This window comes from Rhipicephalus microplus, unplaced genomic scaffold (genome assembly GCF_043290135.1).
Source record: "Rhipicephalus microplus isolate Deutch F79 unplaced genomic scaffold, USDA_Rmic scaffold_15, whole genome shotgun sequence".
In the NCBI taxonomy this organism is placed as follows: domain Eukaryota; kingdom Metazoa; phylum Arthropoda; class Arachnida; order Ixodida; family Ixodidae; genus Rhipicephalus; species Rhipicephalus microplus.
In genome coordinates this window covers 3,334,691-3,341,684 of record NW_027464588.1, presented here as the reverse complement: position 1 = coordinate 3,341,684, position 6,994 = coordinate 3,334,691, and positions in this window count along the sequence as shown.

Below are 6,994 nucleotides of genomic sequence, written 5' to 3'. Positions count from 1 at the left end.
AGTGCTTGGAACTTGCACAACAAGCACAGTCTATTGCATACTGCAACTAGCAAAAACAACACCCTTTCTGTTCGTTTTTATGACCGAGACACATAAGCCAGGTGTTTCATTCAGGACGATTGTGAGTGATTGAGGTATCTGGCGGCATGTGATAAGTCCGTTTTAATGAAGCAGCTAGACTCGGTTGCCATGAAAGACCCTTTTTAAACTGAGAATTTCCCATGCATCATCCACTTTCTTCAAAGAATCTTTCGATAGGGTACTTGTTCTAAATTGATGTTGAGGAATTATTTTATTCCAACCTGCACGGTGAATTGTTTTCCTGAATAAGAAGTAGCAAAAACGACAGTGGTGTTGTTGCCTTCAGGAATGCCGCGGGCATAGCAGTATAAGCTTTTCTGGCCTTTTCAAGTTTTATGGTAAAGTTACCTTCATTAATTTTAAAATTAAATTTTATATTCAAAGAAAAGGCGTTTGCATAGCTTCTTTTGTCGCTCCTTTGTTGTGCGATTTCTTATGTTTGACAAGAACCGTTATTATGGTGCAACAACATTTTATTTAGAGGGAGGTTTTGAAAAATCTTCGATATGGTGACATTTTTTCATTATTTCAAAGCAGCTAACCACCGTCACATATTTGTCCACTGTCAACAATTCTTCAGCAAGCTTACGCAGACTGTGAAAAGGATTTGTGTATACAAATGTGTTGAAGGCTTGTGCCTTTTTGGAGTTTTTGGCTCGGTGCATTACCTCGCAAAGTCTTCATGGCTGTCGGCTTTCTTTGCTTAGGTGTACAAAATAATTGCTTCCATATGAGTTGACGCATTCCTAAATTGTGAAAAGGGCCATAGCTAAACAATATCTAGAGTAATCATGTATAATGTCGTGCTCACACGTTATGCAAAACACTTTTCGAAACCAATTGGATTGGTTGTTGGTTGTTTGTGGTTTCCTTCGCATGCTTCTTAATGCTGTAGCTGAGTCGCTCCACCAGAATATCAAGAGAGAACACCACAGTACTGGAGAAGAGCAAGAGCGCAGAACATCGAGACCTGACGAATATGCACTCAGCTGCACACTACCTAAAAATTGTTTCAAACAGAGATGATGTGCCAATTCTTTTTCTGTGCCATGAAAATAGTCTGAGCTTCTCCATGTTTATTAGTATATTATCTGTTAAAAGCATCCAAGGGGGGTACCACAAGAGGCACGCCAAGGAATACAGAAAATATGTCAACAGGGTTGTTTATAAATTTCCACTATCCTATGGCAAAAAGCTAACGTTGGTCTGGCAAGAATATACGTGAATGAGTACGCACAGAAACTTGCTGTTTAATAATAAAGATGGGGCACATTTGTTGATGCATTACAACTCTCAAACTTATTAGCTGTGCCTGAATAATATTCAGACTATCGGCAGAAGCAAGGACACAACTGCTCGAGAATGCGTTGATGCATTCTGTATAAAATCACCAGGTTCATTAGGTGTCAGTGATGCTTTATTGTCTTTCTAGTAGGAGAGAGCAAGTTTACAGATTGTGATTAGTTAGTATGCTCTCAATGTGAGCCTAGCTCACTCCACGCGTGTGTGCCTATAATTTTCGATGCAGGATATGATGGATAAACTGTCGAAAGTTTGAGCTCCCTTAAACCCCTTCTCTCAATATTTCATCATGCAAAACAACCCTGTCTGTGTGGCTTGCACAAGAATATGGACCAACTGGAATAACAAACAGTACTTCTAGCCTGACATTCGTGTCTAAGAAATTCGTAAGTACAAATTTAACATAGAGGAGGGACACCGTGTATAAGTGATGCAGACCAGGCAGACATGAGGCTATGACAAGTTACCAATACGCGATGACAAGGAGAATGAATACAGCGATTGTGCGAGCATTCCAAGCTAAAAAAAGGCTAGGAGTGACCAGTGCCTCCTATCGCATAAGGCAATAAAAATAACAAAAGCAACCACTGTCACCTCTGCCACCATCTGTAATGTAAGAACACTGCCAAAGGCCGCATCAATTGTCCTTTTGAACAGGCGTACAGCATGAAGCTCCATAAAAGTAAAGCTAGGGCACATAAACTCTTCACTGTGGTAGTGTCATAGCACATGCTCAAATCTATTGCGGCCAACTTAGAAGAAAATCGCTGCTTTTTTGCCAAGTCGCTTTAGCAAAAGCTGCTTTAGGTCGGGTTTAGGACAACGTTACATCCTATGGATATTTGCTGGTGAATATAAATTCTTCGTTAGACTAGCAACTTCGTAAGGTGGTTTCGATAGACAGAATTGATTACTAATTATTAGTAAACATTATACTGTGAGGAGCCATGAAAAACTTGTAAACAGGGGGTGGATGCTGGAGACGATGTTTTGGCAAGTACAGTTGTCTTTTACAAGGCTGAACAAAATTTCTTCAAATTTTGTTCAACGCAAGAAAAATTACATTATCATTGCGCCTATCCCAAGAAATGAAATTATTTATTGTATAGAGGATCCGAGAAATGTAACTTCATGCTATTTATTATTGCGCGCACACATCAACGTAGACCGACAGCTTGTAACGTGCACAGACTGCTAAGCTTGGACAAATGTGCTAATCTGATAAGGAAGTAAACGTAACATTCTTTTGCTTTAAAAAACAACGCACAGGAAAGCCAGTATTAAGAATAAAGTGGCATTGTACTTTTTCAAGAATGAAAATTTCTTCAATTTTCTCTGTGGTACTTCAATTAGCAAGACCGAACATGTTCACATATTTTAACAAGGGGCACGATTAATTGATTGATATGTAGGGTTTAACGTCCCAAAACCACTATATGATTATGAGAGACGCCGTAGTGGAGGGCTCCGGAAATTTAGACCACCTGGGGTTCTTTAACGTGCACCCAAATCTGAGCACACGGGCCTACAACATTTCCGCCTCCATCGGAAATGCAGCCGCCGCATCCGGGATTCGAACCCGCACCCTGCGGGTCAGCAGCAAGGGGCACGATTACGCGGTCAGAATACCACAAGGGACAAATCACTCTTGTACCTTGCGTAGTCGTGCACTGTGTTAAAATATGTTCAAGTACTGTCACCAACTGGCCTATGGCTTTCAGTCCTTCTATATACAAGCGTTTCTTTGCGGACGTTTCAATATAACACATCTAGTATCATTCAGCGAAGTCGATATAAAAGCATTGTTTTTCTGGTGCACTGCACGTTGCGTGATCACTGCGGAGATAATGGAATACCGCATGCCGCCAACGCGCTCGAGCTCGACCAGCGAAGCGGGATAGTTAGAGCGATGAAATGTGCAGTTATGACTACAACCCAAAGCTTTCTGCTAACTTATCGTGAACTTCACCGGTAGTTTCTGAATGGCGTCGTGGTTAAAAAATTTTGCGACGTTGCGAAAAATGTACGTGCGTTTTCTTCTCGATATTATTATTTCTATCGCACTGATGACACATCCATCATTCGAGTTTTATGAATTTCGCATGGCTAGAGTCTGAGCGTGGCTATGATGAAAACGCTACTTTTTTGCGATGTTAAATGCTTGTGCTCCGAAGTACCAACTCCATGTTCCTCACTGCGCAAGTAATGACGATGGTGTAACATCTTTGCAAACCATCGCTAAGGTTAACATTCGGTCCCGTGCAGTCGCGATGGCGCTAATCGCTAGCGGCTTACTACTGTGGTAAATCCTTCTGGTAGGTTTGGCCCATACTACCTCGAAGTCCCATTCAGTTCATACGAATAATATGGTTTGTACGGTCCTTGGTCACAGGGTAATTATACGCAAGGCAACGTTATTGCACGGTCAAGCAGCTGACACCACCCCCCTCCACACAGCGACAATAAAATGAGGTAGTGAGCATTTAGCAGTTCATGTTGTTTGGCACAATATACATTCATTTTACGATCAAGAGTTCATCTGGTGAATCTACGTTGGGGCGTACGTCCATGCGTCCTAACTTTTATTATGCGAATTCGCGGGCTGGCCATCCTGATCCTGAAGCCGTCTTGGAGCACACGGCTTGCACCTATAGCCCGTGAGCACTGCGAATAAATCAATCGGGAGTCACAAAGTGGCCCAGTTTTCCGCTTTGGCTATCTACCACAAAGCCACGCATCTATATTTTTTTTTCTTTCAGGTTATTTATTAAAGTGTGTAATAAACTGGGCAATAATGACACAAATAAAGCAAACAGTTTAGGACCGTAATACATAGCCTACAACTACTTCAAGCACTCACTTTATTCTAATGGCTATTCACATCAAGGACATTTATGACAACCTAAACTTCAGCTAATCAAAGTGGATGATTGAGCCAGTTGGTGATGAATGATCTGAGTGTACTACGCGGTAGAAAACACGGACGGGAAAAAGACAAGGGCAAGCGCACACCATCAACTGATGGTTTTCTCGTCCCATATTTTATATATATTTATGAAAAATAACGTCTATGCAATATATATATATATATATATATATATATATATATATATATATATATATATATATATATATATATATATTGAAATAACTTGCAGATAGCACATAAGAAAAGGATAGTATTTACTAACGTTTCGGCCGTGGCACGGCCTTCGTCAGAGTAAGTAGGTATGATACAATGCAGCCGCTTTCATAGGCTCACGTGATGAACCCTCGGTATAGCAGCTAGGACAATCAAAGTAAAAAAAATGGTAATCTGTCAGAACCTTGTGTTGACATGACTGACATGTGACGGGTGTATGAATATACAAGTCTCAAATTTCCTTGCGCATCGACACGCGGGGCACAGTATGGTTGGCAGGACATGCAAAAGAGCTCTGAAGTAAGGAAACGACGGTTGACTAATATACATTCTAATATACACTAAAATATTTTAGTAATCTAAGAAGTCGTGTTGTGATAGTGCGAGGCAGGTGAGCTTTCCTACGTTTTCATTGATACCTGAACGAATGGTGTTAAATTTATGGATCAAGAAGGATTCCCTCACTTCCCTATCGTGATTTGTCTTGAATCCGGACTGAATAATAGTGGCCCTAATTTTGTCGAAACCGTGGCCAGGCATAATGACGTGCTTCGACAGCGGTAGATTAGGGAGGCTTACGGCATGTGCACGGTGATTATTAAAACAAATTCTGAAACTTGTCTCTGTTTGACCTATGTACTGAGCTCCGCATGTTGAACACTCGAGAAGATAGATGACGTTTATACTATCACACGTGTAGTTTCCATTTATCTTTAAAGAAAAACTGGACGATGTACTTAAAACTGTTTTAGATGTCGTCATGTGCGCGCACACTTTGCAACGTGGTTTGTTGCAGGGATGACAGCCTTCATGATGTGAACACGTGGTTTTAGATGAGGTTAGTAAATCACGAAGGTTCCGCGACCGCCGGTAGACCACGCGTGGTTGTTCTGTAAAGATTCCTTTGAGCCGCTCGCTCTGTATTAATATGTTGAAATGTTTCTTTAAGATATGGTTCACATTTGGAGCTGAGGCCGCATGTGTCAAAATTAAATTAGTCCGCGAACAGTCTTTGGGTCTTTTGTTAGTACTCAGCAGGTCTGAACGGTCAAGCTCTTCGGCACGTTTGATGGCGTCTGTGATTATGCTGGCCGGATAACTCTGTTTTTCGAGCGCGCTCTGAAGTTGTTCGCAGTGGCGGGAAAATTCGCTGCTATCGGAGCATATTCTTTTAAAACGGACTGCTTGGCTGTAGGGAATACTAGTTTTCTTGTGTTTCACGTGACTACTGCTAAAGTGAAGATATTGCTGCCTATCCGTGGGTTTTCTGTAAAGATTAGTTATCAGCTTCCCGTTACGTAGAGTGACCATGACATCAAGGAAGTTTATGTTCACAGGTGAATATGAGTGCGAAAAAGAAATCGCCGGATGGGCGTTGTTAAGATGTTCTATGAAAGAAAGAAGTTGCGATTCACTATGGTGCCAGATTAAGAAAATGTCGTCAATGAACCGCTTATAGTAAAATGGCTTATATTCACAATTTGCAAGAAATTTGTTTTCAAGGAGTCCCATAAATATGTTTGCGTAGTTTGGTCCAATTTTTGTGCCTATAGATGTACCGCTAACTTGAACATAATGTGTCCCATCAAATTCGAAATTGTTAAGTTTAAGAATGAGCTTAAGCAATGTAGCTAACGTAGATGCAGAAACTGGTTTGTTGGCGTCGCAATCGTTGTACGCGCAGATAACTGCCCCGATGCCATCTCAGTGAGGGATATTAGTATATAGTGACGTGACATCTAACGTAACGAGAAACGAATTTTGAGGAACCTGTAGGTCAAAAATATCTGATAGAAAGTGATTGGTATCTTTAATGTAAGAAGAAAAGCTGGACGGAATGGTGTTGATGAGGCTGTCTACATAACAGGAAAGGTTCTCAGTCACTGTTCCAATACCAGAAATTATCGGTCTACCGGGATTATCTCTCTTATGAATTTTGGGAAGAAGGTAAAACCTGCCAGATATTGGGTTCAACGGTATTAGGGATTTCAGAGTGCCATAGCTCATTTCTTTATTATTGAAGAGCGCAGTCAAAGTATCACGAACAATATCTTTGAACTCGTTTGTTGGGTCATGATCTTGCCGCTTGTAATATGATGCATCACTGAGCTGCCTATGGCCTTCGCTGATATATTTGCTTCTGTCCATTACAACAATGGCGCCTCCTTTATCTGCAGGTTTTATAATTATGTCATTACGACTAGCGAGGGATTCAATTGCTCGTTGCTCTCTGTCAGTAAGGTTGCGGTGCAATGGTGTACGTTCTTTATGTGCCTGCATGACATCGCGTTGTACAGCTCTGATATAAAGGTCCAGACATTTGTCTCTTTGGGAGGGGGGTGTCCAATGCTTGTAAGATGGCAATGATGAGCTATCGGTATTGTGAGCCGAGCACCGATCATAAAAGTACTCACGGAGGCGCATGTTACGTTCGAAATTGTGAAGATCCTTCACCAACTGAAATTCACT